Consider the following 27,187-nt stretch of genomic DNA (forward strand, 5'->3'; position numbering starts at 1 on the left):
AGATAGGATGAGCAAATCCTCCTAGGCAACCAGTGGCTGGCAAGCCTGGATCACTAGTCACTCAACCGACAGATAGACTTGCAAGCAAAAACACATGTCCTGCTGTATGTCGCTAGGATTTTATGATTGTTTCCTACCTAGCATTTTTATGGCAATAGATAACTGATACATCCCCTTCTGTCTATAAACACTTAGACATCTTACAGCATACTATCTCCCTCAACTGGGTGCTGGGGACACAGAGATGAATCAGAAGGAGTTTTTGTCTTCAAGAAGCTCCTCACCTAGAGGGGATCTAGATAAGTATATAGTCAAAAGAAAACAGTGTGGTCCATGGGATGGTAAAGACAAAACACAGAATACTACGGAGCCACACAGCAGGTGAGGAATGAAATGGTCCAGAGGTGGCTTCTTAGAGAATGGAACATAAGCTTGGACAAATAAGATTTAGCCAAGTGAAGTAGAATAGGTAAGCCAGGACAAGGGAACAGCTTGAACAATGCCATGTCAGTGAGACAGAGGTTGCTCTGAGTAGTCAAGATACAGAAACATTTTCTTTTGGTCATAGGCCATAGATGTCCATTTAGGTGTTAGGAAAGTACATCAAGAGATGAGCCAAGGCCGGGCTGGGATGGACCACGTGTTCACTCACGATGATGGCACGGGCTTCTCATTCATTTGGCAGGGATGAATGCTGGAGTCATTGTGGGAGGGTGTGTTAGAAGGGCGGGGAGGAAGAGGGAGTTAGGTACATCGGGTCTACTCCTCATGTCTTGAGCCTGGGCAGAGAATCTATTCATTCATTTATTCTACAAATATTTATTTAGCCTTTACTATATGCTTGGTACTATGACAGGCCCTGGGGATACAGAGGTGAATTGAATATATCCATAATTGCTGTCCTCATGAAGGCTATATAGCACAGTATTTTAGAATATGGGCAAACCATCTTTTTAAAAATATTTTTATTGTATTTTTTGATTCTTTAATTATAGTTGATTTACAATATTGTGCCAATTTCTGCCATAGAGCAAAGTGACCCAGTCATGCATATGTACATTCCCTTTCTCATATTCCATCGTGGTCTATCCCAAGAGACTGGACACAGTTCCCTATTATACATAGTAGGACTGCATTGCTTATCCATTCTAAATGTCATAGTTTGCAGCTACTAATCCCAAGCACACTGTAGTTTTGACTTGCATTTCTCTAATAATTAGTGATGTTGAGCAACTTTTCTTGTGCCTGCTGCCTGTATGTCTTCCTTGGAGAAATGTCTCTTCAGGTCTTCTGCCCGTTTTTTGATTGGGTTGTTTCTGTTCTGTTGTTGTTCAAACATAATTGTTGGTTTTGGGTATTAAGCCCTTGTCATGGGCAAACTGTCATTGAACATCTGGACTCCAAACACCACATTTAGTTTCATTAAACTAATGAGTCCTCAATTTGGTAGGACTTCCAACTCCCAAACAGGAAGGGGGCGAGGGAAGGCAGGAGATTACACAATATTGCCACTTATAAATTCTGTCAAATAGGGGTCATTCATAAAAAGGGACAATTAACACCTAAGATAAAAAGAAGAATCTCAAGGAACAAATAAGTTTATCTTTTCTATAAGAAAAGGCAGTTTGGCTTTCATTGATATATTCACTCATTCCTTTATGGGTTCAGCAAATGTTTCCCAAGTTCCTATTGCGATCCAGGCACTAAAAGTAAATGCAAACAAGAGTGTTGTCTCTGTCTTCATGGAGCTGCTCTCTTCAGAGGGAAGCAGACTAGGGTGGCCCATGATTCAGGTTTGGCCAGGATTCTCCCAGTTTTTGCATGGAAGTCCCCATGTCCTGGAAAGCTCTCAGGACCCGGTGAATGGGACAAGTGGTCACCCGGACACAGACAGCACACAGATGTGTAATTACAAGGTGCGACAAGTAAATGAAGGAAAATCAAAAAAAGATATTATTAAGAGCTTATACATGAGGTACCTGATCTAGTTTAAGAGTCAGGAAAGGCTTTTCTGGGGAAGTAATATTTGAATTAAGATATAAACATACACAGAAAGTAGTCAGGTGTGAAAAAATGTATATGTATGTAGGTATCCGTGTGTTTGTGTGTATATATGATATAGAAAGTGTTCCAAACAGAAGAAGCACACATTGAATGGTTTTCATTTTTGTGACTTTGTCCTGGCCAGGGAAAATTTTTTATCGCATGTCAAGCCTAGAAACTATCGCCCTACACTGCATCCCTGAGCTGCTTTGGGGTAAACAAGACAGCCCATGTCCTAGAGCACTTAGGACCCAGGACTTGGGACAGGTCAGTGGACACCCTCCAAAATCAAGTCATCTCTTTTCATGCTCTGCACCCCTTCCCTTCCAGAACTCCTCCAGTTTCACTTGACAGATTAGTCTCAAGAGAGGTTGCAGGTTGTTCAGTCACACAGTTAGTAAATGGCCAGACAGGGACTTGAACCCAGGCAGATAGATATTGGCCTCAAACCCTGAGATAGGCCTTTTGTTTTCCTTTTTCATTATTTGTCCTTTGAAAAAAATTCTATTGAGACAGAATTGATTTACAGTGTTGTATTCACAAATGGCTTAGGAGGGTCATGCATCCTACCCTCCAAACCCCAAACCCCACAATTTAAAGATGTTTCTGCATCAGCTGCAGCAGAACTTCCATTGGAAGACTGTGGCCCTGCTGCTCAGACATGTCAGGTGAGAGCTCTGCCTGGCTCCGTCCCCACAGAAAGTTCTCAGTTGACTCCTGTTTGTGCTCACTGATTTGGAATGGTACATGCTTCCCATCAGACATTCTCACTAAAGCAAGGAAACAAAGAGAAATACATTCCCCAGAGCACTTCCAATCACTTTCAAACTCTGAGACAAAACAACTATAATTTGTTTTCATAGAGGGGGGGAGAGAGTAAGAGAGTGAGGGTGAGAGTGTGAGCGCATATTTATGTGTTTATGTGTGCTTTAATCTTTGCAATCAACTTAAATGCTTAAAAATATTTTTGCGAAAGCTCTTTCCATGCTGATGGCCTGAAGGCTGCTTTGTGACCCAAAAGGAAGGAGCACATTCTCCTTCTCTAATGACAGGTGTCCACACAGGACAGTAACTTCCCAGTAATAATATGCTGTTGGCAACAACAGCTAAGATGGACTGGGTGATTGCCTGGGTACTTACCAAAGGTCTTATTCTAAGCACACTGCAAGAATTCAATTACTTAATCCTCCTGCTGACACTAGGGGAAGATTCTATCATTATTCCTATTGTACAGATGTGTAAACTGAGGCAGACTGTCAAATAGCATGCCAAGGTTATAAAAATATAAAGCTATGAAGCGCCACAGTATCTGCATTTGTCTCTGCCAAAGTCTGGCCTTGTTTTTTGGCTACCGTAGCCCTTCATTTACCTTCAAGGGCAGAAAGCAAGGGCCATTAGAGCCAACCTAGCTTCACTCCAAATGAACCAACCTCCTGGTCTTGATGACACATAGTTAGGGAATCTTCATATGCAAAAGGCCTTCAAAAAGTTTTCCCTGATGTGCTTGTGAGGATCAGAGGAAAGAGCACGGGTCGAGTCAAAGACCTATTTGAGTCTATCTTGACTACCATGCTCTAGGCAGGTAAGCTTATAAAAGGTAATCTTTCTGAACCTCAGTTTCCTCAGTCCCCAAATGGGAAGAGTGATATTCACATAGGAAGACTTTTGTGAAAATTAAACAAGCTGTCACATATAAATAGCTTATTATATGGTAAATACCAAGTAAATGTAAGCTCTCCCTGAAATAAGGCTTGCATGATGGAAGAGCTGGGGGGGCTGGGTTGAATGACCATGGCCAAAAATAACTGCAACCATGCAAGAGGGTCTCTAGATTCATTCCTGTCTTACTTAGTCAGTGTTCTTAATAATGAAGTAGAAGATGATGTAGAAGCAAAATTTTTCATATTTTCAAATGGTGTAAACTTTGGAGGATTAATTATCATGAGCCATGTCCATATCGAGATTCAAATGGGTTTGATCCCCAGCCCATATACTTCCACATGCCGTGGGTGTAGCCAAAAAAAAAAAAAGAAAAAAGAAAGAAAGAAAAAGTTATTGGAAACAATATTATGGCAATCAATTATTTCTATAAAATTCTTTCAGTGATTTACCACATACTTTATTTCCCATTGTGAATGGCACGCCAGGGTAATTTGTCTTGTGCCGATTAGACAACAGCACATACACAGCTTTACAATGCATCAGAGAGGAGGGGTAGGGGGGAAAGAATCAATATAATAAAACACTGCTTTATTTTTTTCCCCTCCAAAAAAACCCAAAGTTGCCTTAAGAACTAGAACATTAAGTAAAATCCAACAAGAAAAAAGTTACCATCTATTTAATTATATAGTAAATTTTTGTACTTAGGAGGTACTGGGAATATTATCGTCCATAATATTCTTTGTTGTGGGTAGGTGGTACATGAGTATTCACTTAGTGTTGTTCAAAGAGTATGTAGACCTTTGATATACTCTTTAGTTATGTGTGATACCAATAAAGTTATAAAAAGCCATGATAAAACAAAACATTTGGTTGCACACTACCTTCGAGGTACTGAGATCAACCACAAGGTTATAAAGATCATAAGGACAAATAATTACTAATAATAACAATAATTTATACTGGTTATAATTTACGTTATTATTAATAAGGTATCACTCTTTTCCTCAAGGAATCAGACCAGGCAGACAGGTGGAAATAAAAAATTATAGATGTTCCCACTGTGGTGGTGTGGGTTAATAATCCGAAAGCAGCAATTCAGGTGGCTGCAGAGGTGCGGGTTCCATCTCCAGCCTGGTGCAGTGAGTTAAAGGATCCAGCATAGCTGCAGCTATAGGTCAGAGCTGTGGCTCTGATTCAGTCCCTGGCCCAGAAACTTCCATGTACCATGGTGCAGCCAAAAAAAAAAAAAAAAATTACAAAAAAACATGCCATGTGCATCAGTGAAGTAGGTGAGGAGTACGGTAGAAGCCCCAAATGCCTGGGTGAAGAGTGAGCACTTCACAGAGGGGGCCACAGAGGAACAAGGCCTGGAGGATGAGTAAGTGCTTTCTTAGAGAGAAAGGGAGGGCATTCCAGGTAGCAAGGCTCAGAGTCATGAAGCTGGGCTAGCATTTTGATTGTCATGAGGGCTTAAAGTTCTGCATTTTACTTTACATAAGAGATCATATGGTTAGAAGGATGGCTATGTTTTTGCATCAACAAATCCTACTGCTCGTCAAAGATTTAATTTTTAAAATGTGGTGGCTGTGAAAAAGCTTCAGTGAAATCACCCTCAAAGTCAGGCAATAAGAAGAATAAATAAGAATATGGAAATGAGAATAATAATAAGAAATAATAAAAAGAACAAAATAATGCCATTTGCAGCAATATGGATGAAACTAGAAACTCTGGTACTAAGCGAAGTAAGTCAGAAAGAGAAAGACAAAATACCATATAATATCACTTATATATGGAACCTAATATATGGCACAAATGAACCTTTCCACAGAAAAAAATAAAGTCATGGCCTTGGAGAATAGGCTTGTGGTTGCCAAGGGGGTAGGGGAGGGAGTGGGATGGACTGAGAGTTTAAAGTTAGTAGAGGCAAACTATTGCGTCTGGAGTGGATAAGCAATGAGATCCTGCTGTAGAGCACAGGGAACTATATCTAGTCACTTGTGATGGAGCATGATGGAGGATAATGTGAGAAAAAGAATATATATATTTGGGTCACTTTACTGTACAGCAAGAATTGACAGAATGTTGTAAATCAACTGTAATAAAAAATTAAAAAAAGAGAAAATCCTGACTTTATAAAAACAAAACAAAAAAGAGTAATTGTTGATAGTTACTGTGAGCTTCTTATGTGCCAGACTCTTCTAGACTCTTTATAGACATTATCACATTTAATACTCATGACAACCCAATAAGAGGTCCTATTATTATAACTACTCCACAAATGAGGAAATCGAAGCTAAAGGAGGTCACATAGCTAGTAAAATAGGAGCAAAGTAATCGCAAGATCCAAGCAGGATCCAAGCTATGATCTATCAACTTGCTTTTCTCTCTAGATTTTATTCTCCTTATAGTAAACGAAGTAGACTGGATTAGAGATGTTTCATATCTCTTTTGTCTCCTCTAAGATTCTGGGAAGTTGAGTCATTCTACCCTAACTGGCCAGTCAGAACTCTCCAGCAAGCTATTTCAACATAGACTCTGCCCTCATGTAGCCTGGGGGTCATGGGGTTGCCTGGGGTTATCTCTTGAGGCTTCTCTAAGTATCCGCTTTGCTCTACCACCTCTCTGACCTGTAGACATGATGACTGGGGGTTTTCTCTTTTTTCTACTAAAATTTTTAAAGTAAATTTTATTGAAGTATAGTTGACTTACAATGTTGTGTTAGTTTCAGGTGTACAACAAAGTGAATCCATTCACTGAATCCACTTTTTGTATGTATAGTATATTTTATATATACATATATATGTATAGTATATTTTATATGTACATATATATGTATAGTATATTTTATATGTACATATATATGTATAGTATATTTTATATGTACATATATGTATGTATATATAGTATACACACACACACACACATCCTTTCTTTTTCAGCTTCTTTCCCCATATAGGCTATCAATGGATAGATTTCCCTGTGCTATATAGTAGGTCCTTGTTACGTACCTATTTTGTATACAGCAGTGTGTATATGTCAGTCCCAACCTCCCATTTTATCCCTCCACCCCAACATTTTTCTTTTGGTCACCATAAGGTTTGATTTCAAAATCTTTGAGTCCATTTCTGTTTTATGAATAAGTTCTTTTGTATCATTTTTTTTTTCTGGACTGCCAACTTCACGGGCTGTATTCAATAGCTACTACCTATAACATCTTATATTAGTTGAGTAAATATTCAGCAAATATTTACTGGATACATACTGTTTTAAACATAAAAAGACAGAAAGATAGGTGTCGAGAGCCATTTCAGTGACATTAAGCCCTGTTCTCTCGGAGTTTACAATGCAGTAGGAACTGGAGAGCAGGGTGGGCTGGGTATTAACTCAGGTATCAAGCGACTTCTGAGTATACATTTGCATCCAGACTTAGACTAACCCTAATAGTATATGGAGTCAAATATACACAGCCCACTTTGCAGGTGAGGACACAGAGGTGGGGAGGGTAAGCAAACTAGCCAGGATCACAAAGTTCAGAAGTGGTAGAGCTGGGATGAGAAGTCTCTCTCCATGTACTCCTGCCTCTTTCCACGTCTGTGCCCAGGCTGGCTCTGTGACTGGATGCCCTTGGCAGAGTTTCATCCAAGGCTATGCCACTGTCAGCTGAGTTTCCCTGTAGTGATAAAACCCAGGCACCTGCTCACACCTCTTTCTGGGAGCAATGACGGGGCTCAGAGCAGGGAGCCGCTCCAGCCCTGTCTGCACCGCCTCCCACCATTCCATCGCCCTGAGCTGCGTCTAAGCCTCTGGCAGGGGCAGGAGGCAGGCTGCCGGCGCCAGTGGTCCTGGGAGGGAACAGGAGGTCTTGTTTTGAGTACCTCCAGCCAGGTTGGGAATGTTAGAGGGTAGCCACAGGCATGTGTGGGACTGGGTATTTCCGTGGTGGCTCATCTCCCCCCCCCCCCCACCTCCGCCACCCAAATGGACTGTGCTCTCGTCTTACTAGAAAAAAAAAAAAAATGTATACACATTTCAGCCAACTCCCAACACAGTGCAACAAAGAGCAGGGAGAATTCTGTTTATGAATGGGGGCTTTTAGCATTCACCTCTATTTTTGCACTTCTCAGACTGAACTGCAATGAGCTGTTTGCCTCTCCTAAGAAATGGCGAGGAACCAAGTCTTATCTGAAAGGCGGTCAATAAACATGTAATGTGTGCACAGACCTGGGAGTCAGGAAAACCTGCTTTTCACCGCTGTTAGGTCGCATCCTAGCCACCATGTACCTTTGAATCTTTCTGAGATTCACCTTTCTGTAAATAGAGAGAATCACATCCACCAGAGTTTTATGCTAGTCTTAAGTGGTATAACGCATATAGTGATCCAAAAACATAACATGCTCTCCAGATACATGAAACAACAAATGGTTTTTACGCCAATGTTTTTGGGGACAGTGGACAGATGTGACTCCAAAGACCTGGGTATCAGGTCCATCTAGACCTTACCCTTCATCAGCTCTGTCTCCCTCGTGAGCTTTTCTTCCTCTTCCCTCCTGGATTGGTCTCACTCACTGCATCTCTCGGGGTCAGCTCAAGCATTTCTATGTGTATTATGACAATTTTTATGCTGCCGAGTTTCAAATGTCCATCCCAAACTCATACCTTGTTTCTGAGTTTCTTTCACACAGGACATTTGACTTGAATTTCTAATCATCATGTCCAAAATAGAACCTGTCATCCCCCTCATCCTAACTTGTCCCCATCTCAATGAATGGTACTCTCTTTACTCAACCAGTAACCAGTAGGACAGCATTCTCGTTTTTTGTTTTTTTCTTTTATGGCCACCCCAGGGCACATGGACTTCCCAGGCCAGGGATCAGATCCAAGCTGCACTTGTGACCTATGCTGCAGCTGCAGTAATGCCAGATCCTTTAACTCACTGTGCTGGGCCAGGGATCGAACCTGCACCCCAGGGCTCTAAATACTTTGCTGATCCTGTTGAGCCACAGCAGGGACGCCCAGCTTAGCATTCTTGACTTTTTGATCTCATTCATCTGTTTCACATAAGGTTGCATGTGTTGTTAACTCTATTTTTCAAACACAAGCTCTTGTGCTTCTCCCCACTGCCACTATATTAGTCAGTCAATTTCATTTTCTTGCTTGGATTATTACAATAGCAATTAATTAAATTAGGTTTCAAATATTGTCCTCCCCCCTGCAACCCTGCAAGCCCTATTCAGAGACTCCAACTTCCATACCTCCAACACAGTGATCTATCTTTCTTTCTTTCTTTGCCCACACCCGCAGCATATGGAAGTTTCCAGGCTAGGGGTCAAATTAGAACTGCAGCTGCCCGCCTGCACCACAGCAATGCCAGATCTGAGCTGCATCTGCAACCTACACCACAATTCATGGAAATGCCGGGATCATATTCGCATCCTCATGGATCCTAGTGAACTTCCTTACCACTGAGCCACAGTGGGAACTCCTGATCTTTCTAATACACAAACCTAATTAAATCATTTCCCTTATGTACATCTTTAGATGCTTCCCATGGCATATGAGACCTGGCTTTGATCTATTTGGCCTAATCATACATGTGGTCATATCCCCCAGCCTTTGTCCCATCATTTTTGATGGCAGTGAGTTCATAAAAGCCTAGAAGTTCCTCAAGTGAACCATTTTCTTCCTCATGTCCAAATCTTCATAAATTCTCTTCTTTCTGTCTAAAAAGGCTGCCTCTCTCACCTTCCCCTGACTAACGCTTACATGTCCTTTTATAAGACTCTGTTCTGTATTACCCGCTCTGGGAAACCTTCTCTAAATTCTGACTTCTTCCCCAGTGCTGGCTTGGCTGCTCCTCCCCGTGTCTTCCCCTAGGTCTCTGTACTTCCACGTTGTGTCCTAACACATGTTACATAGGTCAATGTACATGCCAAGATCTGTAAATACATACATAATACATACGTCATGTGCCATGTGTCATATGCCTTGCAAATGCCAACATCATCCAAATGCCGGGCATGGCTACCGTTATTATTAACATGACAACCTCACTAGCATGAAGAGCAACAACAGACTATAACCATATGTCCAATCAGCTATAAGGGAACCGTGGTTAATAAAGCTCAGGCTTGCCAAAGTTTCCTCTCCTCTATTTGGAGGTTTCTGGAAAGGTTCAGAGTCCTCCAGTAAAGAGTTGGTCCTTCTGAGAAACCCAATCCCTTTATTTCTGAGCAAAACAAGAATACATGAAACCTGTTCACAGATCTCTCCTGGGACTCAGCGGTCTGACTGAACAGGAAAGGCGCCAAGCAACTGTGTCATCCAACCAAACGGTCCCCAAATTTGGGATGGAGGGAGGCTGCCAAGTATCGTTTGCAATGTCCTGAATTATTCGCAAAGGATTTAAGACTCCTTAAACTTTCATCTTTATCATTCTTCATTCATCATCATTCTGTCATCCATATATGATCACAACAGAAATGTCATTTATATGTTTCTCATCTACTTACCTCAATGCACCCAAAGTTAACTGCAAGAGAGACCGAACCCCCCAAAAAACTTTGAGGTTCTCCTCAAGTTCCCCCTGATTTTCTTTCCCCTGTGGACAAGAAACCACACGTGGCCTTTCCTAAACCAATGCCTGACTGGCTCCAGGGAGCTCAGACTTGCTTCGGCTTTGGAAGCTCTGAGAGTTGTCTGACCCCAAAGATGTAAAATCATGTCTTATATCTTTTTCACAGTCCCAACGATCTGTGGTGGGTGAACATTTACTAGTTTCTTCTGTGGTGGGGGGAGGGGTAGGCGGGGTGGAGGGGAAGGAGCTTCGGGGGGGGGGGGTGCCCAGTCTACACAGTAGTTAATCATCAGAGGGATTCTTAGCTCTGTTGCTCTGATGTCACATAGCGAATTGGACCCTCAAAGTCAGAACCATATTTTCTATTTCTGTCACATCCCTCATGCGTGAGCCAAGCACTAACTATCAAGTGGTTCTCAAATATGGCCCAATCAATGCTCTTTTGATTCTAAACTGGCTGTTAGGAAAAGCAGCTCCAGCCTATAGAATTTAGGATTCCTTTAAAAAGATGCCTGGGAGCAGCCTCACAGTCCAGGCTGATGAGCAGGGACAGAGGAGAATGACATAGCTTTTTCCCCTGTGACAAGACCTTGGCACCTATGACACAGTGCTTCCATTGGCCATGCTCTGATTTTGACTTCTGAGTTGCTGGGGACAGGTTCTCTCCCTGCCCTGCTCCTGTTTAGTTTCTGTGTTTCCCTTATTAAGACCAGAGTCTGGCCTGAGATATCGTCTCAACAATGTGACCACTGACTTTTGATTTTCTGGTTCGACTCTCAATTTTCTGTCTCAACTTGCTGTGTGACCTTGGCCCTTGGGGTGTTCATCTGAAAAATGGGGCAAACAGAACCTCTTTTCACAGACTTGTAAAGATTAAATGTGACACAGTCTATTATAGGCATTGGTACAGTGCCTGGTACATTCAGTGACTCAGGGAAACGTAGCCTGTATTAATATCATCACCTCCATACTGGCCAAAGTGTACTTCTTATTTATGGATTGGTGTACACAGGGGTGTTTAATTTTAAAAAGTACGATCTGATACCATCTTGACTAGAATGCTAAAGTAGGGTACAGATGTTGTACTGACTCTAGAGAAGAGAAAGCGAGATAAGAAACTATCGCCTGGATTCATTTCTACTGGGAAGATCTGTCACTGGGATTAAACACACTTGAGGCTTTACCTTGTTAACAGCTTACTATATAAAGGCAAAGAGAATGTAGGCTGTTTTATTTATTTATTTTGTCTTTTCTAGGGTCACACTTGCAGCATATGGAGGTTCCCAGGCTAGGGGTCTAATCGGAGCTGTAGCCGCTGGCCTACACCACAGCCACGGCAATTTGGGATCTGAGCCGTGTCTGAGACCTACACCACAGCTCATGGCAATGCCAGATCGCTTAACCCACTGAGTGAGGCCAGGGATTGAACCCACAACCTCATGGTTCCTAGTCAGATTTGTTACAGCACCACGATGGGAACTCCATAGGCTGTTTTATAATGGGGCCTCTTTCAATAAAAGTCACAATTTCTGTGCATGTGCATCCATTGTTGCCTTTTGCAAGCACTCCCCAAAGACCCCGCTCCTGCTAATCAGGTTTAGTTCAAGGGAATTTGGGCCATGTCCATACAAGACTAAACCTAAAGAATCCTGATCCTGGAGTTCCGGGAGCTGTAATGTAGGTCGCAGACTCGGCTTGGATCCTGAGTTGCTGTGCTCTGGCATAAGCCTGTGGCTACAGCTCCAATTAGACCCCTTGCCTGGGAACCTCCATATGCTGTGCATGCAGCCCTAGAAAAATACAAAAAGAGCAAAAAAAAAAAAAAAAAGAATCCTGATCTGCAGAACTCTCTCTCTCCATTTTTGGCCTCACAAAAGAAGAGACGGCTAACCTGGCTGTGCAAACAGAACTAGAAACTGCCTATAGCTACATGGATGGCTCCCCCAGTGAGCGACTGCAGAACTGTTATAAACTGAGAAGCATTTATTGAATATCAGCCGAGGGGCATAGGATGAAGGAGGTTATCTCTTACATTTTCTCTACAACAATGGAGACTGGTGAGAACATTAAAAGAGAGTGATGGTTGGATGAAGGAGGTCAGGAGAAGGGAGATGGAGAGTCGGGGTGTGAAACCTACCCTTGCTTGGCTACCTACTATGTTACAGGGGCAGTGCCCAGGTGGCACATGGGGCAGCATGGCCACAGCAGACAGGTGATCATGACCCTCTGTCCTGCCATTTCTGGATGAGGCATGCAGGGTGCTGCAGAGCCACCACCGTCACATGAAGTGACATGACCTAAAGCCTCTCTGTCCTCCCACAGGGAGCAGGGGCCCCTGAACACACATTCCCCCCACCCAAGGTGCTGGGCAAGTCAGTGTCATACTTGCTTTTGATGGGAAAGAGAACTGAGCTTCAGAGATATTAACTCAAGTTTCCAGCCTCCAAACAAGACAGAACCAGGATTTAGACTCAAATCAGAGCCAAGAATCCATATCTTTTCTGAGACACTTTCAGAGGAAATAAAAAAGAGGTTGTGTAAAGGAGAGACAGGCAGAGAGCACCCTTTTCAACGTCTGGTCTGGAATCAGCCCAGCTCCTCCTAGACCTCAAGTGGAATATGTCCTTTGCAAATTCAACAGACATGATGGGATATTACTATACTGGGTGGGAGCAGAAGAGAGGGAGAGAGAGAGAGAGAGAGAGCGAGCGCACATACTCCAGAAGTATCTTTTCTTCTTCACATTCAATAGCAGTTCTTTAAGAATGTTAAGGGTGGTGGGGGGGGATGTCTCATGTTAAAAAAAAAAAAAAAGAAAGTACTTAAAAATTGTTTTCCTGGCTTGTACAACAGAGGGAAAAGGAGTAAAGAAGAAAGGATGCCCAGACGGGAAATTGACTGGAAGGGTTTGCCCTCTGCCTGCTTGCTTATAAGAGACCCCCCCCCCCTCCCCACACTAAAACATGTAAACACTGCAGAACAATCAGAAACAAATGAAATGAAGCCTTCAGAGTAACGGCGTTCAGCTGTGGGCTATGGCCAGGAGGCAGCTTCTGTTACAACAGATCCTCTGTATGTGAGGCAGGCCTGATTTTAACCCTTGGCTAGGCCAAGGCTATTTGGTATATGAGAATGGATCAGGGCCCATCTGGATTTCCTTAGAAAAAAAGGATATGGGGGTGGAGGTAGAATGGGGGGCGGTGTGGAACAGCTCTCTGTAAAACATAAAATCTCCGACCTGATGAAGGACAGGGTTACAGTTCTTTGGGCGTAGTTTAAATAGAGTTTCTGTTATTCATCAGTTATCTATTTAACTCACAATGTAACAAATGACAATCACATTTTTTTTTTAAAGCCTCACAAATAAACGGGGGGGAGGGGAAGGAAGGCAGCTAACATTTGCTAAGCAGCTACTATGTGCTGATAATTTAGACATATTCTCATACAGAGTCTTCCTGATAATTCTGCCACTCCCTTTGGTTTACAGATAAAGAAGTCAGTCACGGCTCACAAAAATTCAAAGCCTTGTTCATGGTCACACAAGTGCCAAGTGGCAGAAGGGAAATTTGATCTGGGTCTGCCTGACCCCCCAAAGCCATGGTCTTCCTTCTATAGCTGCTTCTTTGGGAACCAGGAAAGTTAGATGAACGCAAAAAGATCACAGCCCTTCCCCTGCCTGGTTCTAGTTTGGGCTGTGGGTTTACAGAGAGGGCGCCAGGGTACTGGGCGAGGGAAAGAGCAAACCAAGCCTGGTTGCTGGAGACCAGTGTGCTTCCCTAAGATTCTGACTTCCTCACTCTCTCCACTCATCATGCAGCAATCAGACACAAGATTAAATGAAACTGGCCACCAGGGCCAGCCTGGCTTCCAGGATGTGTGAATTCCGGCAGGACGCTCTGTGTGCTGATACCCTCGGTGTGTGGTGTGGGCCCACTCGCCATTGGCCCAGCAATTTGAGACTCTGGCTCTCACCTGAGGGACAGATGTCAGGGTTAGGAGTCAGAGCTATTTTTCCACTTCACTGGCCTGCTTGCAGAGGGCGGTGACTGAGCACTCAAGCCATGGTAGGCAAAAATACTCCTCCACCCTCCAGGCCTGCCTCTGGGGGGATACAGAGAGGAGGGTGCTGGTTCATGAGGCCTAGGGGCTGGTGAGACTGCTTCTTTAAGGACCAAGAGTGCCACAAAGAAGAGACACTTCGTTCAGCCAGGCTGGGAATCGCAGCCCAGACAGCAAAGTATGAGACCCTGATGAATCTTGGTTTCTTCCATGTCAGTGACAGACAAGAATATTCACCTTCCAGAATGTTCGGGAACATTAGAGGCAACATAGAGAAATCCCTGACATGCTGCAAGCACCCAGTAAATAATCAACAAGTGAGAGCTGATTATTTAACTTTTTGAACCAGGAAATGTTAAGCCAGGAAATAGTTAACCTACACTTTTCTGAGTGAAGCAGGCAGACAGGCCCGGTTCATCCTTGTAAAGTGAGAATAACGGAGGTGCCGGCAGAGGGTGTGGATATCTGGAGATACAGTAGGTTTCAGATGGTAGAAATCTGGGTCTTTGTTTGTTTTAGGGCCACATGTGAGGCATATGGAGGTTACCTGGCTAGGGGTCAAATTGGAGCTGCAGCTGCCTGCCACAGCAACTTGGGATCAGAGCCGTGTCTGCAACCTACACCACAGCTCACAGCAGCTCGGGACGCTTAACCCACTGAGCGAGGCCAGGGATCGAACCCACATCCTCATGGATACTAGTCGGGTTTGTTACTACTGAGCCACATGGGAACGTCTGGGTCTCCTTTCTTAGGCCAGACCAAGAGGATCGCTTGGATCTCAAGTTGTATCCCTAATGGGTTGATGGTTTAAAAAAAAAAAATAAAATAATGTTTACCCTTGAGGCATGTCTGTTAATTGAGGCTTTGCACTCATCTGTGAAGAGTTTCCATAGCTGCCTTCTAGGGTTGTGGGGCTATTAACAGATTATGCACACAGAGTGCCTGGTGTGGTTTCTGACATAGAATAGGTACCTAAAACGAGGGAAGAGAAGAGAGAAGGGCCCAGGAAAATACCTGGGCCCTTCAAAGAATCAAGATTCTGGGAAACAGAGACACGTCACACATTTCCTTTGCAAACAATTAACTGAGCCCATACTATGTGTTAGGTCCTGGAGAAACACAGATGAAGAAAAAGATATTTTCTTTGCCTTAGTTTTCGGTGTAATTGTGATTGACGTCTGACAGCTAATCCCCAAATGGCAAGAGACTCTGTTAAGCACCTCAGTAAAGGGCTAAATTCTTAGCACAATAATGGCTTGAAGTGGGTGTTATGATTTGGCTGGAATGTAGAATATATGGTAATAATAACAAAAACATCACACAAATGGTGACTTGGCACATGCTGTGATGTGAGCAAAAGACTGGGTGAGTAGCTTTTCTTGCACCATTTCATGTTAATTACTACAGGCCCGTAAGGTAGGTATCTATATTCCCACTTTACAGATGAGGGAACTGAGGCTTAGAGAGGTTCTCTAACTTGCCCAAGGTCAGGCAGCCATGGAGCAGGATGTGCAAATAATAGATGTGAGACCCAGGAGTCCAGGGTGGGCAGAGGTCAGATGATGAAAATCCATTCATGACATGCTAAGATGCAGGAATTGTTTTTCTTGAAGGCAACAGGGGACATAATCCCAATTTACGTTTCGGTTGCTTTTTAGCCGGAAGTCCACAATCCTACCACTGCCCCCTCTCAAGCACGTATTCAGGATTACCAGGGGCCAAACTTACACAATGGTTCAGTTTGGTTTGTTTGGATTCACAACTGAATGCATAATGAATGATAATTGTCTGTTACGTTGCTTCAAAGTTCCTGTGGTCACAGGCTACGTAAATGTTCCACACAGAGCCAGGCCTTTCCTCCGGAGCCTTCAGGCTGGGGATCAAGCCTCATGGTGTGTAAGGGTATGTGTGGTTTCTTCTGTTTTGCTAGGTCAACAGGTCTAGGCAGAGGAAAAGAGGCTCTGTCTCAAACACATTTCTCCAGAAAGTCCTTTACTGCTTCTTCATCCATCTGCTACTCCCCAAATTAAAGCTCTCTGCCACCTTCTGCCACTTCATGCTTTGAATGTTTCAAACCTGCTACCTTGACCTTGGAATTTTATGTTTTTTTTGGCTGCACCCATGGCATGTGGAAATTCTCAGGGCAGGGATCAAATCTGAACCACAGCAGTGAGAAACCAAGTCCTTAACCACTAGGCACCAAGAACTCCTGACTCTGGAGTTTTAAACCACCTGACCAACCCAGGCAGAAAAACCAATACATAAATGTGAGCCTTGGATATCTCAAAGGGGGTGGGATACCATGGGCCGCTTGAGACCTGCTTCTTCCTTGATTCAGGTCATATCTGGCCCAAGATCCTCGTCTCCATCTTTCACTCATGACATGCCTGGTCTGGAGGGCCTGGCCATTGAATTCAGTCTTCTAAATTCCGATTATTCTTTTCCTTTGGTCACACCTGTGGCATGTGGAAGTTCCTGGGCCAGGGATCGAACCCATGCCACAGCAGTAACAATGCCAGATCCTTCCCCTGTTAAGCAACACATGAGCTTTAATCTTGACTCTTCTGGACAACTGTGGCTCAAATGCACTCTGCCAGCTCTCCCTGCTCTTAAAGCATATTTTCCCTTAGTGGCAGTGAAGAACAGATACCATGAGATCATCAGAACTGGGCGAGGAGGCTGTGCATGTCATGCCAGACCTTTCTACAGAAGTCCTTGGTGCAGTTTAACAATAGCACCCTGGCATGAGAGACAGCAGTGTGGAAAGTAACATAATGTCTTTTCTATCAAAGGAAATCTCGGTGACTACATTTTGCTCTGGCTCCGGCTTCTGCTGAATCAACCCTGCGACCCCCTTCCTCCTTACCTCTTTTCCCAGTAACAATTTGTTTCAAATTAGCCAACCGGGAAGAATGTGCACCCTGAGCCGACCAATGGGAAGGGGACAGGTAAATCACCTGCGCTAGGGATAAATAGGGGAGGGTTCTTTGCTCGGCGCACATACTTTTTGGAGTGCCCACGCCCTTCTGCAGAAGTAAAGAGCCTTGTTGAGATTTCTCCTTGTCCACGTGTCTCACTTTCTGACACTGACGACCCGAGCCAGAGTTAACTGTAATTTCCAACACTAGTAAACAAATGTGCCATGATGGCAAAGTGGGCTTTTTTTGGATGCTCAAGACTGGGAGAGCCTTCAAACACACCTTTAAGATATCAAAAGAGGTTGAGCAGTCAACACCACTACATGTCTTAATGCTTGTCCCATTATGGACCCGAATCCTCAGTGAGTGACTGTTTCATTCAAAACTCACTGAAAGCCAACTTGGTATCAGAGGCTGTACCAGGCACTGGGGAAATAGAAACAATAGGCCACCCCCCTGACCCTGGAGGAATTCATAGCCACATGAGCAAGGAAGACATGCAGCTAGCTAATAACAAACACACAGCAAGCACCGGAAAGGAGATATATCACATGCAGGCACACAGAGAGTCCACCTAATGCAGTCTGAAAACTTCCAGGAAGAGATGATGCCTGAACTGAGATTTGAAGGTTACGTGCCAGTGGGTCAGGAGGAGTGGGAAAAGGGCATTGCAGGTGGGAGAGGAGAGGATGCAGAGAGTGTAAAGCCGGACTAGAGAGGCAGATGAAGGAGGAGACTGCAACGTGGGGTTAGGTCAGGAGGGGCCGCGTGTAGACTGGGTCATCGAACTTGCCAAGAACTTGTCGAGACTGTGGGGGCTGTGAGTGATTACTTCTGCCTGAGCTCATGGGAGGAGACTCAGGTGTTACAGGTGAGATGCTATTTCAGTTGGTGACCTACAGTGGTGTATAAACAAGCTGCTTTGTCTACTATTCAATATATCTCACTCAAAAGGAGTTGTGAGAGAACTTATCTCCATGTCCAATTTTGTTCATTACAGAGGTTCTCCACTAAGAATTCTAATGAAATTCCTCCTCGTCTAAATGTTCTCAGGGAATAAAAAGAGGGAGGAAGTTAAAGAGAGAGAGAGAGAAAGAGAAAAAAAATTCGTCTGTAAATTTTTAACTTTTACAAGTTTGTCATGAAATATTATCATCTTCTTGGCCAAAAATTGAATATGGGATTTTATTAGAGAGGCACACCGCTAAGGTGACTGATGAAACTCATCTCCCAAACCATTTCAAGGAAGACAAAGACTTCATGTGCTCAACAGCTCAGTGTCATTTCCCTCATGAATAAATAAATTAATTTTAAAATTAGTAAAATAGTTACAAGTATTAAATAACGCAAAGTTTTAAAATTTACCCTTTTATGGGGTATCGTGAATAAAAATAAATTGTATACTTGAAAAACATTTGATAAGTTTACCAAAGTCCTTGTGGACAGACACCATTTAGCACTATATTTTTTAACCTTTTCTTTTTATGTGTTTACTTATTTAAGTTTATTTGACTTTTTCCATTATAGTTGATTTACAGTGTCCTATCGATTTCTAGTGTACAGCAAAGTGACCCAATCATACATAGATACATATTCTTTTTCTCACATTATCCTCCGTCATGTTCCATCACAAGTGACTAGATAGAGTTCCCTGTGCTGCACAGTAGGAGAGCAGTATAATGGTAATGACTGGGGGGCATTTCAACTGTTCCACAGGCCAAGTGAGAGAAAGATTTCTTACCACGGTCACAGGGAAGGACACTCAATAAAAAGATGGGCTTTCTCCTTAAAAAGTAAATGAAAGGAGTTCCCGTCGTGGCGCAGTGGTTAACGAATCCGACTAGGAACCATGAGGTTGCGGGTTCGGTCCCTGCCCTTGCTCAGTGGGTTAAGGATCCGGCGTTGCCGTGAGCTGTGGTGTAGGTTGCAGACATGGCTCGGATCCCGCATTGCTGTGGCTCTGGCATAGGCTGGTGGCTACAGCTCCGATTCAACCCCTAGCCTGGGAACCTCCATATGCCGCAGGAGCAGCCCTAGAAAAGGCAAAAAAAAAAGACATTAAAAAAAAAAAAGTAAATGAAAGAAGCTTGAAATACATGACTGGCCGATAATGTGTGCTTGGTACTTTCTAATAATGAAGAAGGGAAGAGGAAAAATGAGGAGGAGGAGAAAGAAAAGGAAAAGGGGTAATACTGAGAGATTAAAGTTTAGAGTTAGGATTTGTCCTGTTGCATGGAGTTCAAAGACAGCTACTCTACAATTAATTCTCCACCATGAGAAGAACCTGCGGTTGAAGAATGAGTCATCTCTAAAACCTAAACATCAAGAGAGAACATGAGGCTGAGAGGCAGGGCGATCCGGTGGTTAAGAGCATGAACTTGATTCAAGTGAAGTATAACCAAGAGTGACGAGTTCTGGGGAGAGCAACAACCTCTGGCTAGGGCAGCAGAACAGAGGAGGTGGTATGGAAATGGGCTCTCAAAGGATGCACAGGATTTTAGCAGGCTCATTTGGGGTGGAGGTATAAGAAAAGAAGGGGAAGAAAAATTTTGTGGCCTGAAGAAACAGCACATGGAATGGTTAAGCAGCACTCCTTAATTCAGGAAGTTATTTCTAAATGTCTACTATACTGCAGGTATTGTTCAAAAGGCTAGGAATACAGCTAGGAAAAAAACAAAGTCCTGCCTTCATGGAATTTATAGTCTCGAGGAAAGTCAGGTGATAAATATACAGGAATATTCAAACAGATCATCTGCCAGCTGTGATAAGGCTTTTTTTGAAAAATAAAGCAGAGGAGAAAGGTTAAATAGTGTGGTGAGGGCAAGTGTTGCTGTTTTAATACAGGGTGATATGTCTGGGCTTTAATGATGAGTTACATTAGCTGAGACGTTAGGGGAGGAGGGAGGGAAGCGTGACGTTAGGAGTGATGGGACTGAGAGGTAAGGGCAAGTGCAAAGGCCCTGTGGTAGGGGTGTGTTTGCTGTCTTACATGAACAACAAAGAAGAGAGAATAGTGCAGCTGGGGTGGTGTGAATGGAGGGAAAAGTGAGGGTAGAAAAGTAAACACAACAGAGACACGGTGTTAAGATAGTTTTTTCTTCCTCCTGCTGGTTCTTTAGAAGGGAGTTATTACACCATATTGTCCTTTTATATGATTAAGTAGAAAAAGATCTGTCAGCATAGGAGAGGAAGGGGAGAATGGTCAGAGCCTGGAGTGTCCTAGTTTACTGATGGACCCATACATTTACAGCTTCACTTCTCTACTCCCTGTGAAATTTGTTCTATGAACTATTCTTCCTCATTCTGGAATGAAATTTCAGGCACAGCCATAGTATTCCTTCACCCTGAAATACTAAAATGTCCTTGGTCCCTTTCACTCCATTGCGATATTTAAAATTCCTGGAGTTTCCGTCAAGGCTCAGAGGAAAAGAACCTGACTAGTATCCATGAGGACGAAGGACCAATCCCTGGCCTTGCTCATTGGGTTAAGGACCTGGTGTTGCCATGAGCTGTGCTGAAGGTCGCAGACACAGCTTGGATCCTGCATTGCTGTGGCTGTGGCGTAGACTGGTGGCTATAGCTCCAATTCAACCCCTAGCTTGGGAACCTGCATATGCCGGGGATGCGGCTCTAAAAAAAAAAAAAGACAAGACAAGACAAAAAACTCTTGAGAATTCGCTGGTGGCCTACTGGTTAAGGATCCGGCATTGTCACTAATGCGACACAGGTTTGATGCCTGGCCCGGGTGTGGCTGAAAAACAAAATAAAACTAATCTCCCATTTCATCTGATTGAAAACATCTCCCTCCTATGGCTACAGCTTACTTCAGGTTTAGAAGCTCACCTGGGTGGGGGTGGGGGTGGGGGTGGAGTGGTGGGGGGTGTCAAGCTACTTCTGGCTTTCCTTCTCCCCTCTTTCCTTGGCTGCCTGGCTTCCTGCTGCTCCACGTAGGACGGGTGCCTAGAGAAAGTCTTACTTGATCCGGCTTAGACCCATCCTCAGGGTGGGGTGCAGGTCCAAAATGAACTCTCTCATGATGTGGTTTTGGTGATTCACTACCACCGGCCCAATGGGGACTCCCTATAACGCCACGGTAATATGCCTGGAGTGCCCTTTCTCCTTCCTGCCTCCCTTCCTCCCTCCCCCCTTTCTCTCTTCTTTTTTCTTTCTTTCCTTCCTTCTCTCCCTGCCTTTTTTTTTTCTATCTTCCTTTCTTTTTTCTTTCTTTCCTTCCTTCTCTCCCTGTCTTTTTTTCTTTCTTTCTTCCTTTCTTTTTTCTTTCTCTCCCCCAAGCCCCATCCTCTCCCTTCTTCCCTCTCTCCTTTCCTTCTCCCTTTCATTCCAGGCTCTAAAGGGTAAACCCAACTGCTCCTCACACATTCTTTTTGAACAGGGTCCTATTTAAGATAGAACCACCTGGGTGCCTTGAGTTGGACCCACACATACCTTTGCTTTATTTTCAGTGGACATGCAGCCCATTCCAAAGCAGCCCTCACTTTCTGCCTTAGTATCTCAGATACAACAGTAAACCTTGGCCTCTTTCCTCAGACTTCTCCTACTGTTTTATATCCTCAGGGTGGCTTGTAACACTGGTTTTACAATCTTTTAGGGAGCCCTGCATAGGTGGTCTGGTCTCTGGGGGCTCTTTCAAAAGCTCAAGGAAAGGGAGCCCCTTATTATAAGCTTTTGTTAGAGGCAGCTGGAGCAGAATGTACATAGTGGGAGAGGAAGTGGACAGAGAGGACTGGGGCTCAATAATTTAACCTTCACTTTTTGGGAATAGGAGTTGTCAAAGACTTTCTGAGCAGAGATATAAGTTAGGAAAAGCCATCAATTTCTGGACACTGGACATTATAATATTGGGTGATACTTTAACTTATTAAATAAAATCCCCTTTGAAACAGGAAATACACATAGGGTTAGAACCACCACACAGTATTCAAAACTACTAAGATACTCTTACATAACTGCCTGTTTTATGATAACTAGTCCCTCTCAATTATTCACCAATCAATCTGTATATAACCTTACTTTGGCATTCAAATCTGTCTTTTTGTATGTAAAATATAAGCTTGCCACTATATCAAGCCCTTTCCAATTTCATGCTGGAATTCTGAACCCTCTACTAACACACTAAGCCAATCCTTTGTGAGTACTTTTGCCTTAATTCAGAACAATCACTTTCAATACTTCGTGGACAACATATATAAACTGAAAGAGTGGCATGAGATGAATGGCCAACTTTAAGGAGAAAATGAAATAAGCAATTATTCCATTAAAGAGAGTATTTTATGTTTGTCCTGATTAAATCATCTCTAACCACCTGGCTCCATTTCAAATAAATGTGAATCATTAGGGGCAAAGTCTAATAGCCAGCGACAGAATGTTCTGTGACTGACTCATTCATTTCTTCCTTCCCATGTCAAATGCTCAGCTGACTGTGCCAGGTGCTGAGAGAACATATGAATGGCAGCACCAAGGACTCAGTTCATGGTACAAAGGGTGTGGAAAGTAGCTAAATTTGGGCTCATCTTAAAAAATAATTTGCAAAGGTATCCAAATTGGAAGAGAAGAGGTAAAATTGTCACTGTATGCAGATGACATGATACTATATATAGAAAACCCTAAGGACTCAAAACAAAAACTGCTCGAACTGATCAACAAATTCAGCAAAGTATCAGGATAAAAGATTAACATTCAGAAATCAGTCACATTTCTGTATACTAACAACGAAATATTAGAAAAGGAATACAAAAATACAATATCTTTTAAAATTGTACCCCACAAATACCTGGGAACAAACTTGACCAAGGAGGTGAAAGACTTATATGCTGAGAACTATAAGACATTCATCAAGGAAACGGAAGAGGATGCAAAGAAATGGAAGGATATCCTATGCTCCTGGCTTGGAAAAATTAATGTTGTAAAATAAGTCCACAAACAACAAATGCTTGACAGGGTGTGGAGAAAAGGGAACCCTCCTGCACTGCTGGTGGGAATGTAAATTGCTCCAACCACTATGGAAAACAGTATGGAGGTACCTTAGAAAACTATACATAGAACTACCATATGATCCAGCAATTCCACTCTTGGGCATATATCCGGACAAAACTTTCCTTGAAAAAGACATATGCACCCACATGTTCACTGCAGCATGATTCACAACAGCCAAGACATGGAAACAACCTAAATGTCCATTGAGAAATGACTGGATAAGGAAGATGAGGTATATATACACAATGGAATACTACTCAGCCATAAAAAAGAACAGACACAGTCCCCCTAATATTAAGAACAAGATGAGACTACTTTTTCATCATTGTTACTGTTGAACATAATACTGGGGGGTCTGGAGTTCCTGTTGTGCCTCAGAGGTAACAAACCCAACTAGTATCCACGAGGATGAGATTTCAATCCCTGGTGTTGCTTAGTGGATTAAGGATCCCACATTGCTGTGAGCTATGGTGTAGGTCACAGACACGGCTCAGATCCCACATTGATGCGGCTGTGGTGTAGGCTGGCAGCTGCAGGTCCAATTGGACCCCTAGCCCAGGAACCTCCATATGCTGTGGGTGTGGCTCTAAAAAAATGCAAAAAAAAAAAAATACTGGAGGGTCTGACTAATAACAATTACATAAAAATTAGCAACAACAAAAGGTATAGAGAAAGGAAGAGAGGAATGAAATTTTGCAGGTGATAGTGATCTCGTAGATGGTGATCTCATAGATACATCTCATAGATCTCAGAGACTCTTCTGTTTGGATTTCTCTCTTTTCTAACCAAAATATCACACTTCCAATATCACTGCCTTACAGAAGCCTTCCTTGACCATCCAAACCACATAAGAACACCTGGCTCTATAGTTTAAAAATTATTGTGAAAGCTATCATGCATGCAGAGAATGCATAACACAGATACATTCTAAAATTTAATAAAGTGCATATTTACAATAACCAAGACGTGGAAGCAACCTAAATGACCACTGACAGATGAATGAATAAAGATGTGGTACATGTATACAATGGAGTGCAACTAAACCATAAAAAAGAACGAAATAATGACATTCACAGCAACATGGATGCAACTAGAGATTATCATACTAGGTGAAGTCAGAAAGAGAAACAAATATCATATGACATCACTTACATGTGGAATCTAAAATATAATAGAAATGAACTTATTTACAAAACAGAAACAGACTCACAGCCACAGAAAACAAACTTATGGTTACCAAAGGGGAAGGGTGGGTATGAATTAGGAGTTGGGATTAATAGGTAGAAAATACTATATATAAAATAAACAAGAAGGTCCCACTGTATAACACAGGGAACTATATTCAATATCCTGTAATAACCCACAATATGAAAAAGAAAAAATATATATACACACATATATACATACATACACATAAATATATTTGAATTACTTTGTTGTACACTAGAAACTAACACAATGTAAATCAACTATACTTCAATTAAAAATAAAGTACATTTAACAAAGTTATTGGATATAAGATCAATTTTTAAAAATCAAATATATTTCTCTGCTCCAGCAATAACTAAATAGTAAATTTAATAGAAAATGATGCAATTCATAAAAATAAATAAAAGTCACTATAGAAGAATTTGATTCCTTTGCTTTATCTATGCTCCTTTGCTATACACAAATTAGAATGCAGAAGTACTTTGCATTTCCCAAATAAACTATTATATTTTCTCTTTATTTACTTTAAAAATGTATTCATGTGTCACTTCTTTTCAAAAAGGATGTGGCAGCCTGAATAATGATCCCCCCAAAGACAGGCATGCCTAAATTCTTGCAATTTGTGTATGTTACTGCATATGGCAAAAAGGGGAATTTTTGCATATGTAATAAAATTAAGGCTACCGAGATGGGGAAATAAGCCCGGATTACCCAGGTGGGCTCTAAATACAATCATAAGTGTCTTTCTAGGAGAGATGCAGAGGGAGATTTGACTACAAATGAGGAGAAGGTGTTGTGACCACAGAGGTCAGAATGGAAGTGATGTGGCCACAAGCCAAGGTATGCTGGCAGCCACAAGGAGGAGGAAGAGGCAAGAAACATATTCTCCCCTAGAGCCTCCAGAGAGAGAAGGCACACACCTCATCTCAGCTTAGTGAACCTGAATTTGACTTCTGGTCTCCATAACGTTAAGAATATACATGTGCATTGTTTTAAGCCACCAAGTAATTTGTTACAGCAGCCACAGGAAACTAATACAAAGGGTTTTAGATATTATACACAATGCCCTTCAACACACACACACACACACACACACAGAGATGATATAGCAATTCATAAGCAGAAGGCGTAATGCAAAATGAATCAAAAGAAGAATGGAAACACGACAAACCAAGGTTCAACGTTTTAGCCTGAGTGTTAAATTCCAATTTGAAGCCTGCTGGTTTGCAGACGCAGAAGAAAAATAGGATCAGGTATATCGTTTTCATGACTGGAAAGAAGAAAAAAATACCAGTTTAGATTAAATAACACCTTTTTAACCAGTAAATTCTAAAGGAATTTTGCAGTGGAACTAGATTTGAGGTATGAGTGACATACTAATGTATCAGCACAGTTATAGTAATCAGAGGTATGACTTCCACATGGCCATTGTTCTTTCTTTTTCTGCACTTAGAATTTTGCATTCAAAAACAATTTCAGACTTAGAGAAAAGTTGCAGAAATAGAACAAAAATTCTGTATAGCCTTCATTTAGATTCAGATTCTTTCAAAATTTTGCACAAGCATTCTAACCATCCACACAAACGCACACACACTGATGTAAAATTTTTTTCTGAACCATTTGAGAGTAAGTTGCAAATATAATGCCCATTTACTACTAAATACTTCAGTAATATTTTATAAAAAGGATACTATTTTTTATGACCATAGTACAATTACCATATCAGAAAATAAACACTGATACAATTCTATTATTTAACTTATAGGCTTTACTCATATTTCATCAATTGCCTACAAAATGTTCTTTATAGTAAAAGAAAAACAAGTTTCTCTAGCTCAGGATCCAATTCAGGATTCTTGACTCCCTTTAGATGTCAGGTCTCTTTATTCTCCTTAACATCTGTGTTCAAAAAGGTTTCTGCTAGGAAGTCTCAATGGTATCCACCTTGCAAAGCTGGAGTTCCACTTCCCAGAGTGCCATCAATTTTACCTTCTAACCATCTTTCAGATATATCCACTTCTCTCCATCTCCCCACCACAATCTGAGACAAGCAGCTGCAATACCATCTCTCACCTGATCTCCAATCTCCTTCTCTCTGGTTCCCCAGCATCTGCTCCGGTCTCTCTCCAATCTGGTCTCCAAACTGCAATTATTTTGATCCTTTGTAAACCTACTCATGTTACCCACTGTGCTTAAAGCCTTTCAGTTTCTTTGGAGATAAAAGACTAACATCTTTCACGAAGTTTATAAATCTAGCATGTCCTTGCCCTTTCTGCTTCTCTAGCCTTAACTTTTGACACGCCTCACCGCCCCCCCCCGACCCTGAATCTGCCAGTTTCCCTCCTATTATCCTGCTGTGCTTTTCCTGGACCACTTTCTTTTCTTTAATTTTTAAAATTATAGTTGATTTACATTGTTCTGCCAATTCCTGCTGCCCAGCAAAGTAACCCAGTCATACATATATATACATACACACATACTAACATACATATATGTACACACACACATTCTTTTCCTCATTATTTTTCATCATGTTCCATCACAAGTGACTGGACATAGTTCCCTGTGTTATACAGCAGGACCCTGGACCACTTTCCTCTTGACCTCTGCCACTCACAACCCTCCTTGCTCCTTACTAGATTCTGCTTAGTAACCTAATCAGAGTGTCTCAGCTCAAACATCCCTGCCTTACAGGGGCTGATCAACCAAACTTTATCAGTCACTTGGC

General features: G+C 42.3%; 1 protein-coding gene across 12 annotated transcripts in view; it reads right to left on the reverse strand.

Moving 5' to 3' along the window:
* The window catches only part of FGGY (FGGY carbohydrate kinase domain containing), a 456,020-nt gene that overhangs the window by 155,942 nt on the left and 272,891 nt on the right, over positions 1–27,187 (reverse strand). The window lies entirely within an intron of this gene.

This window comes from Phacochoerus africanus, chromosome 8, assembly GCF_016906955.1.
Source record: "Phacochoerus africanus isolate WHEZ1 chromosome 8, ROS_Pafr_v1, whole genome shotgun sequence".
Taxonomy (NCBI): Eukaryota; Metazoa; Chordata; class Mammalia; order Artiodactyla; family Suidae; genus Phacochoerus; species Phacochoerus africanus.